The sequence below is a fragment of the Manis pentadactyla genome, chromosome Y (assembly GCF_030020395.1).
Source record: "Manis pentadactyla isolate mManPen7 chromosome Y, mManPen7.hap1, whole genome shotgun sequence".
NCBI classification, from domain to species: domain Eukaryota; kingdom Metazoa; phylum Chordata; class Mammalia; order Pholidota; family Manidae; genus Manis; species Manis pentadactyla.
The window spans coordinates 33701703-33727904 of NC_080039.1; the positions used below are offsets into that span (position 1 = coordinate 33701703).

Sequence of the window (26202 nt, forward strand, 5' to 3'; positions counted from 1 at the left end):
ACGCTGATGTAAAATGAACTACATGAATAAATACATGTTCTCTAAATGTTGCATTCCTCAGCTCTGAATACCTTGTGTTCCTTCAAGAGAGATCCACTGTTTTTTTTTTAAAGGCCCCAAATCATGACACATTTACCGTCATGAGCAAACATCTTTTGCGCCCTCACACTGAGGTCTGTCTGCTCTGCGGTGTGTCTTTGTGGGAGTGGTGCCATCACTGTGACATTGCCTGCCTTTATTAAATAAAAACCAGAGCAGGTCTTGTGAGTTCTCTTTATTTCATACGGAGAACAATGGCCTAAATCCCAGAAAGCAAAAGCTTTGAAATATGTGTCAACGGGAGTTGAATTTTAACCTCTAAGCCTGTTATGATCGGAGATCTAACTAATACGTAACATGCTAGAGGTGCTTATTATTGCTACAATGTATAAATGTATCAAATTAATATGTTGGACACCTTAAATTTGCACGATTGTCATATGTCAAACGTATTTCAATGTTAAAAAGAGAATTAAAGAGAAAACTCCAAAGATCCAAGTAAATAAGGGCAAAACCCCATCCATAAGGTTTGGGTTCTGCCCAGAACCCCACACGCTGGGGGCCAGAACCCAGATCTTTCCACCTTCCTGCCCTCTGAGAATTCATCTGTCCTCTGCACTCATTTATGTTCCCCATGTCGAGCTTGGCGCTGGGGCAAAGTGGGAAGAAATGGGGATCCATTCAGGTCTGAGTAGAAATCACCTTCCTTTTCTGGGCACCAATAGGGTCTTAGCAATACTAAACACTATTTTTCTCACTCTTATTTTCCTGTTTTCCTCCCTTGCCATTATAGGAAGAGAATATCACGTATCTTAATGGGTGGGTGACTTTTTTCCTTTAATTTACTTGATGTACTTTTCACTGATAGAGAAAACTGGACCTGAAATTTGCATACATTCATAAATATTCGGTCCACCTATATGGGTGTTCATCGAGGTAAAATGCATGCTGTATAAATTAATTAAATCCAAGCCAAAGCTGTATATTTTCATGTGACATGGGCGTTTTAAGGGGCTGTGATTGATAGATCATTAGAAGAATTAGACTTGAGGTTAAATTAGTTATTGAACCGCCCGCAGGCCCGATACTCTCTGTTGTGGGCGAGAATGAACCGGGCAGCCAGCCGCTCTGCATAAATCAGGTTATCACACCAGGGCTGTTAACATCTAGTGTTGAGAGATTGGTAGTCCTGGAACGAGATTAGAGAACTCTTGGGGATGAAATGCTCCTTTTCATAAAATAGCCGGTAAGTTGATTTCCACCACAAAGGAACTGTTGTAACGGCTTAAGGAAACATATGGTCCCAATAACTGCAAACCCAGAAGGCAGGGGCATCACAATTTGTCCTTTGAATCACTTACATCTCTGTGTTTTGAAGTCATCCAGGATTGAGATCAACGATGCAATTTCAAATAACCCCCTATCACCGAGAAGTTGTATTTTAAGAAAGCGCTGTGCCCCATTTTTAAGAAACTGATCTTGAAATGCGGCCTCCCTAGGGGTGGGGAGCACTATAGCAACTTAGATTCAATGACTTCCTAGTAAGTGTGGCTTCACTGTGATTGATTCATACTATGAGCACGGTTCAGCGAAGACCCAGGTCAGTGAGTGAACACCGACTGGTCAGACGGCTCTGTCCCTATGTCCCCTATGTACCACGGCTATCTCCATACATTCAGCCAACTTATCCGTGTGATCATCTTGTTCTGTAGATTTTAGATCAATGCATCATGCATAGGCATATGTGCATTGATGATTAAATATGGCAAAGCAAATAATTAACTCAGTTGGTATTCAATGCATGCCTCCTGGGTTCCAGACATCCCCCTAGGTAATGGGATATGGTGATGAGCACAGAGGTGTGATCTCTGCTTCCATGGCTATTATATTCTAGTATGTGTGTTGGGGGTGCTGGTGGGGAAGCTCTAGCAATAGATGAGACACAAGTACACGAACAAGGCCACTTTAGATATGTTCAGTGTAGTTAAGGAAAATAAAACTGGATGGAGATTAATGCAGATCCAGAGCTCATTGGAGACTGTACAGATGTCCTGTGCGAAGCAGGAACCAGGAGAGGAGGGCCTGAGATCTGTGACCTCCAGCCAGTGCACAGAGCAATCAGGTGCCCAGGGGAAATAGGCCCACTTAGACACGGTCCTGCTGTAATCCCCCAGGGCTCCCCGTTAGACACAACAGCAGCATGGGTGCAAAGGGTAGCTTTCGGGCTTGTGAGCAGATCGGGGAATTGAGGCTGGTACCGCGGGTATGTCTGAGCTTTTTAGCCATGCCTCAGAGCCCATGAATGAGGCACCCACTACCTTAAAAAAACTGACAAAATGCCTAGTTTCTGGGTGGGGGAAAACCAAGAATTATAACGCGGCCATGCTTCTTTTGATATGCCCATGATTCATGGACAGCAGACGTCAGGACATACTTGGGAGGAATCACTACATTTAAAACAGTGAAATGTGATGGCAAGACTGAAGAATAGCCAAGACTGTAATGTGTTGAGTAGGTTGTAGGCAGAGAAGAGGCCATTCACAAGGGCACTATGTGAGTGTGCATGGGCATCTGATCCCACTGGCTCCCAAAATGGATGTGTTGCAGAGGAATCATGGCATCTACCCGGGCTGGCATGGAGTGACAGATCCTAAGCCATCGACCTGGATATGCGGAGGACTTAGGGGTGCCCCAAGAAGGATCCTTCCAGCCTGCTGAGGGATCTGCAGGTCCCTGGAACACATCATAGCTGCTGGTTAAATCGTTAACCCAGCAGGTGCCCTCAGGGCTGTGGCATGGGGGAGCTTGGCACTGGAATTCAGTCTGGCTTCCTGTAAGGTCTCTTAATGCAGAGAGACACATGGGCTGAAACGTGGTTGCCTAGAAGAACAGTGGCTTTTCTAACAAAGGTCCCACCTGCGTCTGTCCAGCAATGCAAGCTGACTGAGGTGCCGCTGTTTGGAGCCCAGCAGAGCCAGAGAAGCCAAACACTCGGCTCCCAGCTCAGACTGTCGGTCAGGTTCCTACGGGAAGTACAGGCACACTTAAATATAGGCACTCCATCGGAACCTATGGCTGTCCGGGGGCATTTACAAACATGCGGGCCGGTGTCACTAACCAACTGGGTTGGCGTATCATGCCAAGGAGAGCCGTTTCCACCCCGGGACTCAGAGGGGGAGAGGGTTTAGAAGAATGCTGTCAAATACATGGCCTTGAGACAAAGAATGGAATTAGAGATGGGTCCATGGGATGTGGCGCCCACCCGAAGGATGTATTCATCACTAGGGCTGCCGTAACAAGGGACCACAGACTGGGGGGCTTACACTGCAGACACTTTTTTCTCATGAAAGCCCATATCACAGCCCCAAGAGAGGAAGCAGGCAGTGGGGGACAAAGAAAGGATCTAGAGGGAGATATTTTGGAGAGAGTTGGAAGCTTTCCAGAGCTGAGACCACCCCATAAATGTGTGGCAATCACGTCCCCATTGTGTCTCACCATGCCTCCTTTCTGGAGCATTGTTCAGACATAGTGAGCCTTGATCACCAACGGGCAAGTACCCTCCTGCTTCTCAGGGTTCACACATGCTGCCCACTCAGATGGCAGTACATCCCCAACACCAGATCCCCTAACCCCCTTCTGCCCTCCTACAAGTCATGCTCACCCAGCAGTTATGCTTTAAACATCCCTTTCTTGCCTGTAATCAGTGTGGGTGCCCTTTCCTTGTACAGCCACAGAAAGCTTCCTGCTCTGACCCCCATTGTACTCCCCTCCCATCTTATCATAGCTGCTAGATGACTTCATGCATCCTACCAGCCTGCGGACCCCTCTAGACCCCTGAAGACCAGGTCATGGCCGTTACCTCTGTGCCTGCCTTTCCATGAACAATTGATGTACAAATGAAGATGCATTGTGCACACCTTGGAAAAGTACAGATACTTTTTTGTTCAATGAATGAAATCATGTCTTAGCTTTAATTTTTTTTTTCATATGCTCTGTTGACTTATAGAAAAACAAAACAGAGAAAGGGAAAAGAAATATTGAAATGTAGCTGTTCTTTGTTTCACCTTAGTTAGAGTATCTTTAACAACTAAAGGCCATACAAAGGTCCAAAGAATGGAAAAACAATTAGCAAATTCATTAACTGTTTGCTTATGCTCTTATTAGTTGTAAAGATAATTAGTTGTCTTAAATGAAGACTTCTTGGATTAATGCCTTTTGCATGAAAGCCACTTATATTTCATGAATATTTCTGCAAAATATATCAGAGTGGCAAGCCTTGTAAATGAATTAATGCAATGACACTGTGCATCATGCAGAGTCCTTATAGATGCATCTAAATTTGGGTGCAGGGGTAAAATAGAAATACATGAATTTGCAGGTGCTTAAATTTCTGCAGAGTTGGTCTGAAATACCCAATTTCATCATTGGAGGGAAAGATCTTTTATAAGGATAGCGGAAGCTCTTTGTGATGTAGACATTTTCAATTATTTATATGGTCTGATAATATCTGAGAAACTTGCTGGTAATTACTGGTTGATCCAAATTTATATTTGAGGATCCATTCAGGCAAATTATTAATTCATTAAGCAGCTATTTGTCTTCCCATTTATTGCCTGCAGGACTCTATCCTAAACGTGGAGGAAGAAAAGGAGGAATAAGATGGTGTAGTTAATGTTAAAAAGCAAACACACAAATAAATATAAATTGGGTAAATTGTGAATGAAGCATGAGACCTAAGGAAAGTAGCAGAAAATTATTTTCAGAGAAAAAAGTCCATTTCAGGTGGGCAAATGAGGGATATCTTCAAAACTGAAGTGAACTTTGACTTGATCCCTAGAAAATAGAGGGATGTTTGGCTCCAGAAACATTCGAGTTCTGAGGGGAACAGAAATCAGTCTGATTGGTTTTCGAATGGAAGCTATTTCTACAGAATCCTATGGAAAATAAAGAAAGAGGGAAATTTCCCTCATTGACAAATTGTTTTAATGGCCGCATCATCTGTTTGACCAAGTGATAGCAATTTTAACAGCCCTGGAGAAATAGTTGTTTATCTGTATGATGGCCCTCCCCTGAGTTTGAATTCATACTTTGTCTCAGAGCTGTAAGATTTTCCTTCTAATAAAATCATTTAGCAGTTGCAGATGACTATGGCCTGACTAATCCTTGATACGCTTTGCAGAGCATAAGTCTGAGCAGCAAAGTATGACTTTGATACTTTGAATGATCTAAGGAACAAGCCTGTGGTACCCAAAGATGCTCAACAGCATCGTTCCAGGAAGAATGTAGGACTGGTGACAGACACTTCCATCCATTCTTGTAAAATATAGGATGAAATTGCAATGTTTCAAACGTAAATTCAGGTCAGTCTCTTCAAACACAGACTTTCCAGTATCTTTGGAATGGGGAGGGGCTGGTACCACCACTAGCAGAGTCTAGTTGGTCTGGGTATGACTACAGAGAAGGTGAGTCATAAATTACTCCATGCCTGCATTTTACACAATGGCCGTGCCTTAGGGGAAGCAGGTGTCTTTGTCTTCATTCACTGGGGGCACTTTTAAAAGTGGGAGCACATCTCAGTAGCATGTTTGAATGCCGAGAATAACTAACCTCATTTAAAGAGACCAAGTTAGAGTAACACCTGATTATGCAATAAGATCCTGTTGTTTTAATTGTCCGGAAAAGAACACAACAGAGCAGGATTACACACATCTGAAATCTTGTGAAACGTGGTATATTTATATATCCAATATCTAGTGCAATCCGGGCTCCTTGGAGAGTGGTTCTATTATACAGCATGAATTAAGTTAGAACAGTAGGACTGTCGTCATGATTTCTTACCAGTAGCCTTTGAGTCAAAGGACAGCAGATGAAATACAAGTTTTCATTAGAGCAAAAAGTAGCGTCTCCAGCAGAGGTTGAGAAAGCACCAAATTCTACAATTAGCACTGACTCTTCTTATCTCTTTTATAGACTAGTTGGGATGGGGCACTGGGATCCTTGTGATTTTTATTGTCGCTGAATGCCTCCTCTCCACCCATCACCAACATGATATATTCTAACAATGAATGTAGCCCTGACTGTACGATAGAGAATTTCAAGGACAAATTAATGTTTGGGTCCTTGTAACTATTTCCCCACCCCAGGAAGGCCAGCACTCACATTGAAAAACAACGACTGCATATTTTAATGAGTCCCATTAACGAGGGCCAAGGAGTGAAAGAGAATGCTTGGAACTATAAAACTTGGGTAGAAAACCTCATTTATCCTATAGCCTATGGAGAAGATAGCATGTAAAAGAAATGCTGTCTCTGGCCAGCAGCCAGTGAGAACCTTACGTCTCCTAAAGCCAAGCCAGCAAGTCTGGGAATAGATCCTTCCCCAAGGGAGACTTCAGATAAGACCCCAGACCAGCTGACTTTTAATTACAATCTCATAAGTATTCCTAAGTCAGAGGACCCAGTATAGCTACTCCTCAATGCCTGACCCACAAATTTTATGAGATAAATTACTGTTTAACTTGCTAAATGTTTGGATCGGTTCTTATGCACCATTAAACAAATGATAGAGTTATAATATCTCATAATCAAAAACCAATTACATTTTCGACACTGAGGGGTTGGCCAACCAAATGAGCGTATGATCATATGAAGAAAGCAGAGTCAGACCCTGGAAATGAGAAGACCACTCACTGCTTACCACGTCAACAACTGTGGTCAAGAATCTTATCTTCTCTATGGCCCTCGGTTCTCTATAAATAAGAGCAAACTTTTTGCAAAGTTTTTCAAAGACTAAATGACACTATTATTTAGCAAAAGTGTCTTGCTGAAAACTAACCATCCATAAAAGAAAGTTGTTGTTGTTTTTTCCATATATGACCACATGCCTATTATAAAGCACGCACCTGCAGAATATTTTTGGAAGGGGGAATACAACATGTCAAGTGCAAATTCAGGTTATAAAAAATGTATGTTAATGCGGAGACGAAAAGGCTAGGGGGTTCTATGTCAAAGTACAGGTTAAATAAAATTGATTGTGATGATGATGACACACCCCTGTGGATAGAATACAGTAAAAACCACTGAAGGTGCACGTTATGGAGGTGAAATTGTAGTGTGGGAATCACAGCTCAATAAAGCTGTTAAAAGAACAGAAGCAGTGTTTTTCTTTATGTTGCAGACTTGGTTTGCCTCATTACATATTCTGACATCCTCTAGTGTGACCACGTTTTCTTTTTATAATCATGAAGTCTTGTTAAAAAATCTAATGATGACTTCAGCTCAAAAACACATGCCATGAACAACTCTATAACATATCTGCTTATTTCTCTTCCATTAGGAATTTACCTCTAAGGAAATACAGTTTAATGTATGGATTTATCATTCCCATGAGCCACACAAAGAAAATGTTTTGCTTTATTTCATTTCTGTTATCCTATTAAAACCTAAACTTTATAGATGGGTATGAGTGAATCTGATTGTTAGGCTGAGGACCAAATGAGGATTTCATTTGGGAGGACATACTAAGCATTGGAAATAATTCCCCAATATATTTTCTTAGAACTTTGCTTACAATCCAAACTGAACCATTGTTTAAAAATGCAAACGACATGGGTCCAGCATGCAGATTATCACTGAGCATCGTGCTAAGTGTTCTGTCCTGTCTCTTTGAGCTCCCTTTCGGTCCCATGAGGCAGGTCTGCATGCTGTTGCTTCTAGAAAGGTTCCCAATGATTTCCCACCTCCTGATGGGACCTGTGCAGTGCCCCCACTTTGTGTATTTGTGTGGGAGGACCTAATGACTTCCTTCCAATGAATAGAATAATACAGTCCCCACTCATCTGTGGCTTTGCGTTCTGTGGTTTCAGTTACTCCAGGTCAACCACCATCTGGAGGAAAATGACCCTCCTTCTGATGTGTCCCCAGAAGGTGAACAGTAGCCTAACACTGCCTCACGATGCCTGCACCATCCAGCTCACTTCATCTCGTCAGGTAGGCATTGATCATCTCACATCATCACAAGAAGGGTGAGTGAAGTACAATAAGATCTTCTGAGAGAGACCACATTCACACAACTTTTATTATGTATATTTTATAATTACTCTATTTTACTATTATTGTTCCTCTCTTACTGTACCTACTTTACAACTAATTATCATGGGAATATGTGCATGAGAAACATCATACATATATATACATATATCTATCTACCTACAGATGGTAGATAGATAAAGATAGATAGATAGATGATTGATAGACAGATAGATAGATAGATAGATAGATAGATAGATAGATAGATAGATAGATAGATAGATAGATAGATAGATAGATAGAAGGTTTGGTATGATTCATGGTTTCATGCATCCACTGGGAGTCTTGGAATGCAGATAAGGGGTCTACTGTACTGAAACAATGAAGAGATGTCACTTCTATGATGAGGTCATGAAAGTCTGCGATGTCCATCTTGGTAGTGGACTACTTTTAGTACCTTCTCGACTTGCAGACTTGGGTGGTGTATGTTGACATGTTTGAGAAGCCCACAAGGGCAGGCACTGAGGGAAAGTTCTGACCACCAGTCACAAAGGAAGCATGGCCCTCCGTCCAGCAAACTTCAGAGAACTGCACCCTGTCAGCAACCGTGGGGGCTGGGACGCGTGTGCTTCCCCGGTTGGGCCTTCAGGTGACTGTGCTCAGAGGATGCAGCTAAGCTGAGCACAGAAGCTGTGGGATAATGCGTGTGGTTTGCTCTAAGCCACTGCATTTTGGGATAACTTTTCATGCAGGAATAGGTAAGTACTACACTGCGTTATTTCATTAGCCAAACAGGAAAGAAGGACGTCATGTGGGACAACAAAAAGATGTCTGTTTTCAGAAATGTAGGTAAAACAATACAGTTCCTCCATTAGGAGGTGTTGCAGCCAGGCAGGAAATACCTATCAACACACTGTAAGATTTTGATATGTTTTTCATTGATACATTATTTATAAGTGTGTGGTTGATGGGAACTTGAGTTTCAGGCTCTCTCTTACCCTTTGGAAAGCAAACTTACTTTCTCCTAAGATGTCTCAGGGCATGTTTTTCAGACGAGCCCCAAGATGCTGTCTTTCCCCTATGTTATATTAAGGAGAATAGCGTATAATTCTAGGTTTCCGTAAGGCAGTTTTTTACAGCATAATGCTAATTATCTCTTTCTTAGGGTCAGGAACCCTGAAGGTAATTCATGAATGTGTGGACTCATTTACAGACACCCTGTAAGATGAGAGGGTTTTTGCTTTCTGAGTAGAATCTTTATATGGTCTCCATAACAATGAATCCTTTAGGGTAATAGCAGGTTTACATACAAGCATTTCCTGGAAACTGTAAGATGATCAGATGCCCTTGTGCTATATGACTGAGGACAGTGCCATGTAGATGAAGGCAATATTTTCTGGGAAAATTCTGTGATTTTTGCTTAGTTGTTCAAAAAATAAACTGGACTTGAACTTTGCAACTTCATTCACTAACAAGCCTCACTCTCCCTCTGTAGATTTTATTCTCAATGTCAACAGTGTTTCTTCCTGCTCCCACACCCTTTACCCATGTTTGGGGGTACATAAAATATAGACAATTCACAAAACCTTTTTTCACATGTAATTTGTCCTGTGATCTCACAAAAAAACATGGGAGGGATGTGGTATCTACCCTTCACAGAACAGGAAACGATAGCTCAGTGTTTACAGGGAGCTGGTCCACCTCTTGTGTGGATGTTGAGGGGTAGTGGGGTTTGAGTGAGAGATGGCGACCTCTCATTGTGTTTTTCCATCCCCTCTGCTCCCTGGATTGGATGTCATGCAATAAGGCTGTGATGCTCAACAATGGGAAAAGACATGGTGTAATTTGGAGGAGCAGAACTCAAGTCCCACCCAGCCCTCTCTAGACACTGCCTGTCCCAGGATGGGAGCCACAGAAATCTCTGTGAGCCATTTTGTGGGGCTTGTCTCATTAGACATCTCTTCTCCTGCTATTGAGCAAGCATTTTGCCTCACTGGTGTACTAAAGGATGCACATGTGCGTTTAACATCACGTCACTGCTCTTGATATTAAGATCTAAAATGTTTACTGCCTTAATATTGGCTGAAAATCAGGTAATACATGTTTTTTAAAATTTTGTTTAGAATATTTTCAGTATTCTCACATCTTTCTCTCCCTCAAAAACTCTCTGTACACTAGCATTTGGGGTATTTTTGAAAATCTAAACCTTAAGGAACATCTTCACTCGTATGTATAAGCTCAGCCAATATTCATTTCCAAGGGAATCTGATTTGCAAATCCCATTCCGAACACTGTGTCTGTGTTTGCCAAGCTTCGAAGAGACTAAGTTTACAGATATATTCATTCTTTGGGTAAATTTAAACGGGTTGATAAAAGGACTAGCTATGTCTAATTTCTTAACATACATGACTTGGAGGAAAAAGTTAAATGTATGAACAGAGTGTACATTTCTACAGAATAGCTCAACAAAGTGTCCAGCTAACAGTTTACATTGGCCTTGTATAATAAAAGTGTTATCAGAATACCTTAACTAGAAAATATTAAACCTATTGCAGAGCCTTATACATTTGAATGGTCATGATCCCACGAATCTTATGTATCTATGAGAAGGAAGCAACATTACCTCACATGGACCATATATTAAGTGGTGACTAGTTAAAAAAGATGAATTGAAAAAAATGAACAGAATAGGATTTTCTCTTTTGCACAAACCAACATTCAACATCTAGTCTAAGGGGCAGTGTACAGTTTCCATGGACACAGCTATTTTTGTAGGAAAGATAAAACCAACATTGTCCCTTCATAATGAACTTTGGAGCATTTACTGAGTATTAGTGAACTATCTGCTCTTCAAAAACAGTAAAGTAATTAACAAAAAGATGGTCAATTGAAGAAGAATTAGGAAAGTTCAAAAGGAGGCTTCCTTTGGATTAATGAAGATGGGGAAAATCTCATTTTCTGGAAATTACACAATGTCTGAAGCCCGAGTGAGTTGATCTTTAAGATTTCATGTATGTACCTATCCCAAACTTTGCAGTGGTAAGCTCAAATAATGACTACAATCAAAATGCAAAGAGTGAAATCAAAATTTTCACAATTCAGTGGGGCTCTTCCCTGAATTTCGATCTTTACACTGGAAAGCGTAAAGCCGTACCGACTGTCCAGATGGCACATTTATATTTATAATATAAATATCCTCGTCGTTGAATAGTGCAATTCGTTAGTCCCAGTGCTGGAGGATGGGAAGGTGGATAGAATAACACCACAGAGCAGACTCTGTGCTTTATCTGTGTCATTTTGGGAAAGCTGCTTGTCCTCCCTGAAACCCTATGTACTCAACTGCAAAATAAGGAGGTGAAAAGACATAGAAATGCCCACAATATAGATGTTATGAACAAGGCAGGTAATGCACGTGAAACTGTAGCAGCTGGCATGGGAGTGTCCAGTAATGAAAGCTGTTGTTATTACTATCAAGGACTCAAGTGTCAGCTAGTGAGCATCGTTCTGTAGAGAGCACACTGCTTAAAGGTCTTCCTCCTGCTGGAGGAAGGGTGCATAAGCCAAGAAGACGAGGTGGGGTAGATTGAGGTGTGGGGCAAGTGGTGGGGAGCAGGCACTGCGTCTGGGAATGCTCATGGGAGGTCTGGCATTTATGCAGGAGATTCAAGACGGGGGCACTCTTAGCTCTTCCCTCCAGTGTGTATGTGTGTGTGTGTGTGTGTGTGTGTGTGTGTGTGTGTGTGTAACATGAGGAAGCAATGGAGTCTCTTTTATAAGTACACTAATCCCATTCATGGTGTTCCACCCTCGTGACCTAATACCCTCTCAAAGGTTCCACCTCCAAATGCCATCCATTGGGGGTTAGGTTTCAACATACAAATTTAGGGGAGTTGCAAACATTTAGTCTATAGCAGACGTGGAGACAGGGGGTGGGGTACAGGTTTCCTTGTATGGAGACAACCAACAGGACACAGGCTCAAATGCCGTATTGTGGCTGTGCACGTGTGAGTCCCGGATCCTGCACGGAGGACAAGGGCCTGGTGGTGAGCATATGGCCCCACGCAAGGCACAGCTCCTCCCATACGGGCAGATAATCAAAGTCCAACAAAGTCAGCTTGGAGATGGACTGTCCACCCATAAAGTAAAAGGCAGCACAATAGAGGTGTTTATTCACTTCCATGACAGACATCCAGACACCTCGTGATAATGTGAAGGCCACAGGAGGATATAAAAAACAACTCAAAAAACATCAAGCTTTCAGCGTTTTATAGAAAAGCACTTTTGTGTTGTTTTTACTGGTGGGCGGAGGATTTTTTTTTCTGTCTTTATAAATTATGGACTTACGAAAACGTTCCTAGGATACGATTTGCAATATCCACAACCCCCCGTTAATCATGTGAATGACATTTAAAGGAAATCATTACTTAATACTTGAGAAAAGAATATTGCAGTTGGTGAATGGCTGGGTGGTTCAACTTATACCAATCAACCTTGACATACAAAATCGCAAAACAAGAACTCAGGTCTTTGAGAACGTTCAAAGAACTCATACATATAATCCAAAGTGGAAACTAACTTCTCAGGGTTTTTCACATTAAATGAAGAGGCATAAATAGTGTTGCAAACATTTTATAAGAAACTGAGACAGAGAAAAGAGAAAAAATAAAGCTTTAGGAGAAAATGTTCTAATCCAGGGCTGTAGTGAATGAATGCAGAAATATATGCCGATGCGTGCTAGTTATGGGAAAAATAAATGAATCAAAAGCATGAAACTGAACTGAGAATTCCTTACAGAAACCTGGCCTGGGTAAATATCTTCCTGGCCCTGTGTTTGACAATAAATTTAAAAACCATGATTCTTAGTCCTGACTGGGACAAGGCACATATGACCTCTTCTTTCAGCAGGGTGATTTGGTTTTATATGAACACAGAGGGCCATTCAATGGGCAGAGGTTTCATGGAGTCGGGATAAGCTTCCCATGGGAAAACACAACTTGGTTCTCAGATTGTGGATAAATTGAGAACACCGGAACTGCAGTGAAATGTCTAGATGTAATTGATAACTCAAAGGAGTTCTCATCTGTGGTATTTCCACCCATCCCCAAGTTTCAGGGGCCACATAGAGTTCAGAGGAAACTGGCTTGTGTATTTACAACGCTTCATGATTTCCCATCTAACAAAATTTCCTTCTGATCTCAAATACTGGGATTATTCATTTTTTTAAAAAGTGTATGTCTCTAACTGATGTTTTAACAGCAGGCTTGCAAATGCTATGTGCCAAAGAGTGGGAAGTCCTGAGGTGTGGCAAGGGACTGAGTTTTAGGGGGGCAAGCAGGATTTTGAAGGAAGACTTCACACACAAAGTAGCATTTGAGCTTACTGCCCGCCTCAGTATTTTATTCCATTTCTAATCGGAACAACAATGGACTTTTCCTTCCCTAAAGTACAGGTGGTCACCTGCTTTGGGGCTAAAACTGGCAAGAGTGTTTCCTCTATTCCAAGCGCCACCTGTTCTCCAGAACCAGCCTACTTCTATCAGCAGGCCACTAACTTCAGCTAGATTGGTATTCAGTCTTTTGAACTTATTCTGGTTATCTGGACTTTTGGTTTGGTAATCTGGACTTTGGTTTGGTGAAATTCCTGAGCTGGACTTTTAAGGACTTTGACGCTTAGGTCAAAGGAAATCCCAGTAATGCACCAAATGCAAGAGAAAAAGCATGCGGTGGAGATTCTAGGGGCAGATTATGCTCCATGAGCCGTGAAAGAAATTGGGTGGTCTAGTTTGCTTCCGTGGAAGAAGTGGGGAGCTAGATGTTAAGACCGAAAGCCGATCAGGCTCTTAGAAGCCTGATGGGACTGGCCAGGATGGGTCTGGTCCTGTGGCTGCAAATGAGAGGTGCAAGGGAAGACAAAGTAGAGGTTAATGTGCACAGCCACCTGCCGTGTCCTTGGAGAACAAACCCCAGAACTGTAGCAGACGGAGGGGGCTGTGGGAATTGTCTGACAGAACAGATAATTATTTTAACAAGCATGACACTGTATATTGACATCCACCAGTGAAAGATCACCAACTGATGAATGAATGAATACAGCAAGCGTGTTCCATCACTACAGAGGAATATTACTTGGCAATGAAAAGGAGGTGTGCTGATGTGTGTCCCATCCTGGATGAAGCTTAAAACATTCTGCTAAGTGAGAAAGAAACTCACTCACAGAGTGCCATACACACTGCCATGTCTTTCTTTTTAGATCGTGAGATCCTGGGCAGGAACATTTTCTTATCCCACAGGTCTAGTACTCTGTATGGCATAACACTGACTTCAGTAATTGTGTGAGTACATAAACAAACAAAAATGACCCGGTCTGCCAAGTATGTATGAAAGTAAATTTTAATAATGGCTGATTAATTTCAGAGCAACCTGCCCACTCTGGAAATCTGGCATATAATTTCCCCTATAACTCAAGTTTCAAGATGTTCTTTCTGTCTGCCATTCATGAAATTCCCAGGGAATGACATGTCGCTGATCCTCAGCACAGGCCATTTTGGTGTATGTGGTTATTTAAACCTTTTAAGGCCTTTTTAAATGTGATTTGGGAGTGAAAAATGAGGTAGTCCACCACATCAGATTCACTACTCCACTTTCTCAGGAAGGGAATGGTATATAAAATAAGCCCTGCATTCTGAGCAGGTGGCATCTTTAGGAATGCCTCATATGTAGTATAAAAGAAAAATTAGGAGCTAAGCTGCTGTCACGACTCCAGTCAGGATTTTCCAAATTGCAATTCTCATAAGGTCTCCTTAGAAATCAACATTTGAAGAAATTACAGCTAAACCACTAGCCATAGACTGAATAAATCTGTTGCATGAGGATGGATTGAGTCTTGTCTTGATGAAGAATGAGTCATAATGCAGCCTAGACAATCTGTGAATAATTTGAAGGGAACATAATATCTGTTGGACACATTATGTCACTTGAGCGCTTATATTTCTACCGCTTGGCTTTGGGAGAACTGTGCGGTCAGATTGTTATTCTAGACAAGGATAGCAAAATGTGTCTGTGCTCTTTTATGAGATAAAATACATTGTCTCCAATACAAATAATGACTCTGTGTGTGGCCGGAAGTTTCCAGTGATTATCATCACTGGGGGGAAATATGGCACATTGCAAATAGCTTGATACTCTCTAGGAAATGTACATGCCCAGGACATTTTAAGGAAGGAATTTTGTTTCTAGTTATCTCAATCCAGCTGACAAGGTCCTGGTCTTTTTTTTTTTTAATCACAATGAAAGAAATCTTGGTCCAGAGTTGTGTTTTCAGAGGATCAGGTTATAGAGAACTGTACCCACAGTGAAGCAATCTACTTTATTTTAAAGACCTGTGTTATTTGCGTTGAGTACATGCATTACCAACAGGCAATTTTCCTGGGTTATGTTTAGTAATATCTTTAATCTCTGAGGGAGGGTCTCTTAGCTGAAAGATTCCAAAATTAACTTTATACAATAGAGTAATTCTCTAATGTAGAAACAAGAATGGAATGACCACAAAAAGACAATTTTTCTTGAAAATTTCACCCTAAGAATGAGCTCAGCCTCTTTCGCCTTAGCTCTCCCGTGAAAGGGCCAGTTTTTCATCGAAGACCCCATATGACATACCAGATGGAAATATAAATACTTAACTGATTTTGCAGGGACAGGATCATTATGTTCTCATTTAAAACAAGCAAGAGTTAAAGGAATCCTTAGAGAATGCCGTTTCCTCATTAAATTATATTTATTTTTTCTTATTAAGTAAGATGTTGTTCTGTAATTATTGCAGTTTCTCTCTCCCATGCATCATAAACTTTGCAAAATGGTTCTATTTTACCCATCTCTCTGCAGGTAACTTTGCATGGTACCCTATTCCCATACATAGCAGGTGTATGTATTATTAAATATTTGCTACAATTATTGTTGCCAAGTCCCTGATACTGTCATTTGGATTTGGGTTCAGTTTCCCTCCCTGTGGAAGGGAGAATCCTTTAACCTTAGGTGTGTGGTTTTGCCCTCACTCGTAGGTACATAATGCATCTCCTTCCCTGACTTCCGTTTGCACCAGGCATTATTTACCTCTCTAAGCCTTGTTTTCCTTATTGACAAAGCAGAGATAATTGTCACACCCCAGTTACAGAATGGCTGTGAGGATATAAAGTTCTGAGTGCATGTAAATTTCTAAGAATGGGCTGGTTACCATTATGGTCAAGGCACTAAACTCATTTTGGCCTCCAGGTGATAGCTTTACATAGTTGGGGGTGTACTTAATATTCGTTTTTAATGCCATAGTGTAAAGGACCAGCTCCGGGCCATTTATTCCCCACCAATTTGTTTCAGTCACTCAAGTGATGAGTATCCATGTTTCCAGAGAAGAGCTTTACAGCTTTGCAACTCTGTGGAGAAAGTTGAGTAGGATACATTTCTGTTGTTAATTCCATAAGAAAAATGCTCCTTTGCTTGGAACCATCACTTTTAGTATTTATGCCATTTCCACTTAAACACACAATTAAAGAGGCATCTCCTCGCCAGGAAATAAAACATAAATTCCAGAGAAAGCGATTGGCACATTTACTGGAGAAATGAAGTTTTCCCTCCTACCTGTGTGTTTTCAGAAATGTATCTTTCACAGTTTTCTAATTCCCTCCATGGCATCCAGACCAAAATACTCCAAGGTGCACTTAACAAAAATCTTTCACCTTTGAATATTGTATTGAAAATACAACCAGTGGCTATCTGTCCTGATGAACTGATACTGCTTCTATGGTCTGCAGAGTGGATCTAGCAGTGTTTATTTTTCCATGGAAAAGTCTGCGCTATTAGCAACCAAGCACAGAACAATTCACTCCTGTTTAATGGCAACTGATTAACCGCCTGGATCCTATTTAGAGTAACTTGTCACTAATGGAGAGAGCCCACAAATCTTAAATTGAAGAGGAGGCAAATCCCAAGACCCTCTTACAGAAGAGGACTTACATGCATCCTTATTTCATTGTAAAAGGCTCGTTGGGAAATATTTGATATTTGGAGGAGAAAGTTAGTCCAAGTTATAGAAGGGAGAAAAGTTGTCACATTGGAAGTGAACAATGGTAAAATCGACTGCATGGATGACTTAAATCCCCAAGTCTCTTTCCGAGGAATCCAAGAACATACTTTGGAACTGAGCATTCCAACAGCTTTCAAGGAATATGCCTGACACGCTTGTGCAGATGATTCAAGATTCTTTTTTCCCCCAATAAATTGAGTTACTGGGAGAAGCATTACCTGTCACTTTTAGGAAATATCTAAATGGGTTACACTTGTTCAAAGACCCATTTGGCATCCAAAATTGGAGACATGTGATGGTCTTTTTCAAAGGGATGCTGCTCTTAACAAGACATTATCTAGTCTATTTCCTGAGCACATCTTTATTTGATTAGGCGTCTAAATCGCTTTAGCCTCTGGCTCAGGATAAACTGTTCGTGTGCCTGCGAATAAATAAATGAGTGTGAGCAGTTAGCCACTGCAGGAACACCGCAGGGGCAGAAGCACAGGAGCCAGAGAGGGCAAGAGAGGGGGATGAAAAAGGTGGCATGGGGAGGGGCAGGGGGGAGGGCCACGTGCCAACTCCTCTCTCGAATCAGAGCCACGTCCCTGTGGCACCCAGGAGGCTGCTGTCTTCCAAGAGGCTCATTACCCCGCCTTTGGCCTCTCTCATTAAAAACAATACATTAAGCAAAATCACATCTTGACGTTTTGCTTTGCCTATTCAGGAAGGGCGAGAAAAAGAGCTTTTGTCGTTTACAGATAATAATGGCATCCCGTGGGGGGAGCCTTCACATAATTAAAATACACATTTCACCCAGCCTTTCTAATGGAATAAGGAGATGGGAGAAGGGCCAGAATGACCCCTTTTCTTCTCCTCCTTCCTTTTTTAAGTGGAAAGCATTTGCTTTTCCCTCCCACCCGCCTTCCGTCACCACCTGTCCATGTCGTGTGAGATGCCTCTGCTTTGGAGGGGCCCCTCACCCTGGACGTGAGGACACGCATATTTCGGGTGAGCCCACATCACTCGGCCCCCGTAACACTGCCCATCTCTCTGTGCTGCGTTTTGTCGACCTCTGCCAAGTTGACTTCCATTGCTAAATCACTTTTCGTAGTAGCCAGTTGCTATGGTTTATGGATATCAGATTCAAGTCCGTTTCTTTTTTACCAAGTCCCAGAAAGAAACGCCTCACTCCCTAATTACACCGGCCGGTCCCTTTCCTTAGAGTCATGCAAACGTTTGCCCCCAAAGACAAGGACATGTGGAGAGCTCTACCTCTCTCCCCTCGGCTCTCCCGCCAAAGGGCCAGCAGGGCATGGTGTTTCAAACCTGTAGTTTTCATGCTCCTTGGCATGGCCCATTCATCATCCACAAAGAAATTTGGCCTATGCTGAGCGTGCACGAGGGAAAGGAAGTGGGGCTGTATCCTCAGGCCCTGATTAGCAGACACCCTTATCTAGATCCTGTTACAGAATCAACCCACCATTCGTCATCTTGTGAAGCACTGTGGAGAATCCATCCATCTATTATTTGTGGTTCCGTATATAGTCCTTCTACATCACACCATGTAGAAACTCAACATGTTTCCATGCAATTAGCTTGTGAGTCAAGATAATACTTTGTGCACACATAGATTCTGCTGGGCTTGACATCGTGGTTGGATGCCTTTTAATTAGGATAGTAACGTAGGTGTGCCTTCTAGCCTCCTTCAAATGTTTTTGTTACCATTTGACATGCATACGTGCTCAACTTTTATGCGTCTCTGGAGGGAACCTTCCCGAGCAGGCATCTCTATCACAAGGCTGATGACTGTGTGTATGTGTGTTGCTGACATAGACATGTGGGCAGGTCTGTCATGAGTTCGCAGGGCAGCACCAGACGTGAAGCTCACAGGCACACGGGACTCATGGAAGCGGACCTCTATGAGCCATCCTGCCATCTTACCTTGACGGTGGTGCCCCCTCTTCTGGCATTGCCGAGCCTCTGAACCCTGGTCAAAGGGGAGCTGCCTTGGCTAAAGACGTCATTTCAGAATTCTGTGTGGGCTTCCTTCCTCAGCTACAATTTTGGGAACAAGGAGTAGCCCTTCCCTTTCCCCCAAAAAGGGCCAGGGCAGGATGCAAAGAATGTACACCTGTGCTGTGTCTAAGGAGAGAACCAAGGTAAGAGGAAGGTGTCCAGGTTGCATGCTTCCCTGCATGCAGTCATACGCCTCCCCTTTCCTTGATAACAGCTAGCCAGGGGGGAACGGGGCGGTGGGCTTCAGCAGACCAGCCACCCGAATGCCATCCCCACTCTGTAAGTAGCCCCCCCATAACACTCCTTTACTGTCCAAGCCGGCTTGTCCACGTGGTTGTTTGTTCTCTCGGTTCCCCTCGCAGCTCGGGGAAGCTGTCCCTTTTATGTTTCCCTGGGAAATTCTTGTAACACCGTGTTTTGCCTTCACATTTTTTCACTCCAAACCAAACTTGTAATAATCTCCACCTCTTGGTAGGAAAACATGATAATAGGTTGCTGTTCTTTGGATAATAGGAGCGAGATTCCATTTCATTGATGGAGATTTCTGTCTTTTTCTTCTTGCGTTGGTGTGATATCCATTTAAGCACAGTGTCTCAAAGACCCAGCGCTGATGCCTTACATTGTGGTTACCTGGCGGGGGAAATGGGGGAAGATGGGAATCAGGTAATGACCATGAATTTGACTTTTCAGCTACCAGGAAGGCACTCTGTGAACATGGGAAACGTTTCTGACTTAGCCCAGCTCCGTCAGAGACATCACTTCCTATGGCAGCTAGAGCCTTATGAAATGTATTTCTCCCACAAGTTCTTGAGATTCGGAATGACTCCTTGCTGCATGGGCTGCAGAATGGATGCTGTGTTAGCAGGCATGAGAACAACACAACTCTTGTTCGGCATCTCTATCAGAGCTCTTGGGTGACCGGGACATTATTAATGAGCAGTAATATTTTGAAGGGAATCCTGTTCTGAGCAGTAGATCTCAGCAGTGGGCTTAAAACACTCAGTATACCATGTTGTAAACAGCTGTGCTGTCACCCAGGCTTTGTGACAGCACAGGCAGAGTACATGCAGCATCTGTCCCAAGGGCCTGGCGATTTCCAGGATGGTCAGTGAGCCCTGGCTTCAACTGAAAGTCACCAGCTGCATTAGCCCCTCACAAGAGAGGCAGCCTGTGCTTAGAAACTTTGAAGCCAGGCATTGGCTTCTCCTCTCTAGCTATGCGAGTCCTAGATGGCATCTCCTTCCAACAGAAGGCTGCTTCCTTTACACTGAACCCCTGCTGTGTGGTGTAGCCACTTCATTCATTAGCTGGACCTCCTGGGTAACTGGCGGCAGCTTCTCCATCAGCACCTGCGGATTCCCCTGCCCTTTCATGTCACGGGGACGCCGTCTTTCCTTACACCTCACGAACCAGCCTCTGCCAGCTGCCAACTCGTCTTCAGCAGCACCCTCACCTCCCTCGGCCTTCAAAGAGTTTAAGCAATTTAGGGTCATGCTCGGGTTTACGCTTTGTCCTAAGGGAATGTGGTGGCCGGTTTGATCTTCCATCCACACCACTCAGACTGTCTCCATATCAGCAATAAGGCTGTTTCTCTTTCTTATCATTCACTGGAGGAGTGATTTTCATTTATTTCCTTCAAAAACTTTCCCTTGGCCTTCACAACCTGACTGTCTCTGGAGGCCTAGCTTTCAGCCTATCTCTGTTTTCGACACACCTTCTTAAGGTTAATTCTTCTAGCTTTTGATTTAAAGTGAGAGATATGTGACTCTTCCTTTCCCTTGAACCATTAGGGGCCCCTGGAGGGTTATTAATTAGCCTAATTTCAGTTGGCTGTGTCTCAGAAAGCCAGGAGGCCCGAAGAGAGGGAGACAGGGGAACCCCTGGTCAGTGGAGCAGTCAGAACACACAACATTTATGGATCAAGTTCACTGTCTTATAAGGGCACCGTTCATGGTACCCCCCAAAATTACATTAGTAACCTCAAAGCTCACTGATTGCAGGTCACCGTTACGAATGTAACAATAATGAAAAGTTTGAAATACTGCAAGAATTACCGAAATGTGACAGAGAGATACGAAGTGAGCAGATGTTGTTGGAAACATGGCTCCATAGTCATGCTCCTGAAGGGTTGTCCTAAACCTACAATTCTTAATAAACACAGTGTGTCCCACACACAGTAAAACAAGCCCAGTCAAAAGAGGAATACCTCTCCTTAAGCGTGTTCCCCTCCCTGTCTTTAAACCTTTTGAGGGCCAGTGTTGAATCTCTTTCCTTTTCTTCTCCTGAGCATTAAGCACAGTGCCTGGCATAATTATTCGTAGAAAGAATCAAACTTGGAATAAAAATCTGCATTCTCATCAGCGATAATGACCCCAAACATCCTTGAAATCCACAGATTTCTCCTACAACAAAGTTGAAAAGGAATTTCTGCACCTCTATAACAAATGCATCTACAATGTACCACACATACCTGGAAGGGATATTCAGTATTGAATTTTAGACGCTCGCTGTGATAAATGCATTTCCTGAAACATGCCTCGATGGCACATTAAACATACCAGGAGCATCAGGAGATTCGGTAAGGATCGCCTGATCGAAGCCGCCCAACGGATTCAGGTCAAACTGGGGCTTGCTGTCCTACTTTGCCTTCTGTTCCCCAGGCTTATTTGTGGAAATGCATATTAGTTTAGAAAGAAACACTCAGTTGAGTTCGGAGGCCTGATGCAAATTAATTAATGAATTCAGCCTACAGCAAAACATCTATATCAAAGGACCGCCGTGGTGCCTGAGCCGTCAATGTTTAAAACATGAGTTTCCATTTCGTTTTATTTTTAGAGCCTTCAAGAATCTATTCTATACCCTTGTCCTCCATGCTGACTGGCAGGTTGACGTCAGGATCTTGGTCTGCAGGGCCGAAGCCAAGGGAGGGGTCTTGGTCTTCTGACTCTTTTGTAGGATGTCAGGATAGCCCCAAGGAAGCCTTTGGTGATCAGATAGAAGGCTTGTCAAGCCGTGTCCATCCACAGCCCCTCCACGTGGCCACCCTGGACTTTGCACATGAAAATGTCTGCTTCCTTCTCCTCCCCACTAACTTCCTCCTGACTCTGTCTTGTCACCCTTTCTGACTTGCATTCCTGCTCTGGTAACTGGCTTGTGGTGCAAGGTCCCAGGCCCGGCTGTGCTCCATACTGGGGGACCTCTAGCTTTGTCCAGGCTCTGCCTGCTTCTCTGCCTCCTAACCAGCCCCGTAGGGACAGGGTCCTGCCTTGATCTTTCCATTTCCATCAGCACAACTGTGTTTGGGCCTTGGACACAGGTGGAGGCATATGGCGCTAACTTCTAACAAGCACTGCATACACGGGCTGTTTGCTTGGGTTTGTGAAGGGTGGCTAGCGCAGGGTCCCCAACCCTGCCCTCTTCCACCTTCCTGGAGCTGTGGTCTTTGCAGCCTGTCGATATTCATGAAACTCACTCTGCCTCAGGCCTCTCATCTCCTCTCGGCCAGGCAGCTGAGCCTGCGCCCGCCTGGCCCTCCAGCTGGGGAATGTCTAGCAACACGTCTTAACCTTCCTGTGCCCTTTGTTCAACTGCCATGGACTAGACCTTCCGTCCCGAGATGTGACGACATTCCCCTGGTGAAGTGGGCTTTGGGGTTATGGATTTAGGACACATTTACCCCATTTGTTCATGTCTTCTCAAGACATTATCGCAGTCGGGGATTACTAGGTATAATGGGATGAATCATGTCCCCCAAAAGCTTAAGTCCTCACCTCTGGCACCATGAACGTGTCTTTGTTTGGAAGTAGGGTCTCTGATATGTAATAAGGGTGAAAGTGTATGGGACTAGGGTGGTCCTTAGTCCAATGGTATGGTGTCTCCATAAGACAAGCTAGAGGGAGATTAGTATCCAGAGAGACACCCAAGGAGAACATCCCATGAGAGAGACGGAGATTGGCAGGTTGCATCTACAAGCCAAGGAACTTCGAGGATTGAGAGAAACCTCCAGAAGCTTGGGGAGAGGCAGGGGGCACTGTGTCTGTCCCTCACAGACATCTCCACGAGCCAGCCCCACACTCACCTTAATTTCGTGACAGCAGCCGTGGGAAACTAGTGGACTAGGGAGAAGGGCTGTGGTGCACACTCGGGCGCAGCAGCCTGGACAGAAAACGGTCATGTCATGTCCGGACAATACCTTCCACTGGAAAAGGCGTGATTCTCTGAAACACAGCAGAATTCAATTTAAGCCTCAGCTTTCCCCTTTTTCCAATCACAGCTTTGGGTTAATCTCCCTATTTTTTTTTTCCAAAAGGAGAAACAATTGATACCCTCTACCCCAGGAAAAATCCTCCAGGCTGATGGCTAAACAGCCTCCCTGTGCTCACCCCCCGATGGATCTCTGTAGCCTGCACCTCTCACCGAGCTCCAAACACCAGAGCCTCCTGACTTCTGAAAGCTGATATTTATAGGCACTGGCCATGTGCGACGGTGTTTATAAGTTAAGTACCTCATTCAGTCCGTGGATGTATGTAGCAGTGCTGCATTCCCATGCCACCCTCTAGATACAGACATAGAACGGTTAGGTGCTTAGCTCACAGAGCCGTTAGGTGAAGGTGAAGGAAAGACATTTGATGAGAGACTGACAACGCGTGCTCTGTGTATTTGCACCAGAAACATGCAGTTTAGCATTAGCCGGGGAGAAGGAACCAGCAGAGAGCTGTGTAGCCACCTCAGCATTTTTGGGCTCTTCACTCAACCGTTCGACACTTCCATGGACCGCCTCTCTCCACATCTCATTTTCTGCGCACTTGGAAATTGGAGACACTCATCGTTATCTACGTCATAATGTGTTTGGGAAGATAAAACATCCGGCAAGATGAAGCGTTAAATGAGGATGAGAATGGTTGTTGTTATTACCGTCGTTTGGAATGTACGTAACACCCTGAATCATCACGATCACCCTTCCCATAGAATGTTTTTTCAGCGGAGCAGGTCCAACCTGTGCGCATCATCTGTGGACACATAAAAAGCTTCCAGGGCTTGGTCTTGATTGAAAATGATAATCACAACACTTCGATTTGGGCCAAACAGAAGAAAGGCAAACACAGCCACGCTTCTTTTGTTTACATAGTCTACGGTGGCTTTCCCGCCCCTGGTCACAGCAGAAACAGGATGGTTCACAAAACCCAGAATATTTACAGCCTGGTGCTTTTCAGGGCATATGTGCCCACCCCTGCTACAGATGCTCATATGTTCCGAGTGCAACTCTTAGTGTTTTTGACCCATTGTCATTAGTAAATGTGCTTTTTAACAGATGTTCAGAATAATTAAATGATTTGCCAAACACCAGACAACAGAGGGGCAGCTGTGTTGAGCTCTGAGGTCCTGGCATTCTAATTTTGAAGCTTTTCTCCTAATACATCTCTGAGACCAGAGAAGCAGCTTCCTGGGGCTTCAGCAAGTAGAGTCAGAGGTTGGGTGTGTTTCAGGACTTTAAAGAATCTGGACGCGGTAAGAGGCTTCGGTCATGTAGTCCAGCAAATGGAGATGTGGCGAAGCAGGACTTCCCCTTTAGATGCAGCAGGGCACGCACCATGTGCACACCAGTTCTGTGCATATAGGGTAAATACACGCTGGGAGACAGCTGCAGGCCTGTCTGCATGTCTGTGTGCCTGAAATGTGCCTCTACAGTTGAAAAGTACCAGCGCTTTATGAATACCAGTAATGTATTAACCAAGCAACCAGGTACACAGATACCTACCTGGCCAAGATCTGCCAGCATTACAAAAATAAATACAAACAGGCTTCTGTCTGAGCTCTACCTCTCTGTTCCTACTCAAGTCTTCTAGGGGTCATGGCAGACCCTTATGTCATCACAGTAAATCACCACCAGGACTTAGACAAAAGTGTCATCGGTTTCAAAGAGCCGCCCCACTTTAAAAAGGGTTCTGAAAGCTCTGTTGGGTGTGTGATTTCAAGCAAAATGCATTGAGTGGCAGCCATAAAGAAGTGAAAATGAAGGATTTTACAGCAGTGAGCCTCTCTTTGCCACCTAGGAGATAACTTGACAGCCCATTCATGAACTCTGAATGAACGTTTGCTGTCTTAACTGGGACGAAGCGACTGTGTGTGTATCAGGAGATCATAGCCACTGCTTCTAACTCTTGAACTTTGTTCTGAAGAAGGATCAGGTCTGAAAACAGTGACCTAGAAACCCAAAGTTTAGGGGTCTACTGGGTATAATCCATCATGGGCAATGAAAGCCAGCATTATGTTTCTGGAGACCTGTCAGGACATGGAACCAAATGCAGGAGGCAGACAGATCTATCTTCCGGTAATTACATTTCTTTGCTGGTTGACATCCTCAATATAATTGGTGTTTTTTGTTTCTTTAGTCTTGAATTGAATAGATAATTATTCCTTTATATAAATTAATCATCATAAATATTACCATATTAAGAAATCAACATCCATATTGTAATACCCTTAAATGGGTTACATCCTCTTGAGGGAATCGCATCACGGAAAAATCATGGTATTACTGTCTAGACTAATGCTGTCCAACAGGACTTTCCTTCCGTGAGGATGAAAACTTCCTTATCAGTTCTGCCAAGTCTCAAGGCCACAAGCCACACGTGGCTATGGAGCTCTTAAAAGGTGGCTAGTACATCTGAAGAACTGAATTTAAAATTTTAATTCTACTTAATCCCAGTTTTAGCTTAAACTGCCCATGTACCTAGTTTTGCTGTATTAGACATGAGGACTCTTTACTAGATGGTATTAATCTGAGTCATATATGCTGGATTATTGGCTGGTTTTCAAGAGGTTAACTGTGCGGTAGGCTGAATAATTCCAGTACCCCTGCTAAGGTCCATGTCTTCATCCATGGAACCTTTGGATATGTTATTTCACATGGCTGTTCCGGGCCAAATCATGTGCCCCACCACCACCAAATTCATAAGTTCAGGTCATGACTCCCAGTGTCTCAGAATATGACTGTATTTGGAGGTGGGGTTTTTAAAGCAGTGATGAAGGTACAGTGAGATCACTAGGGTGGGTCATGATC

At 43.4% G+C, this 26202-nt stretch overlaps 1 long non-coding RNA gene across 1 annotated transcript in view; it reads left to right on the plus strand.

Moving 5' to 3' along the window:
* LOC118935983 (uncharacterized) overlaps nucleotides 1-26202 on the plus strand; it is a 292406-nt gene that overhangs the window by 165141 nt on the left and 101063 nt on the right. The window contains exon 4 of the long non-coding RNA XR_008995389.1: nucleotides 7904-8027. This is a non-coding gene — a long non-coding RNA (uncharacterized LOC118935983). The remainder of the gene's footprint in view (nucleotides 1-7903; nucleotides 8028-26202) is intronic.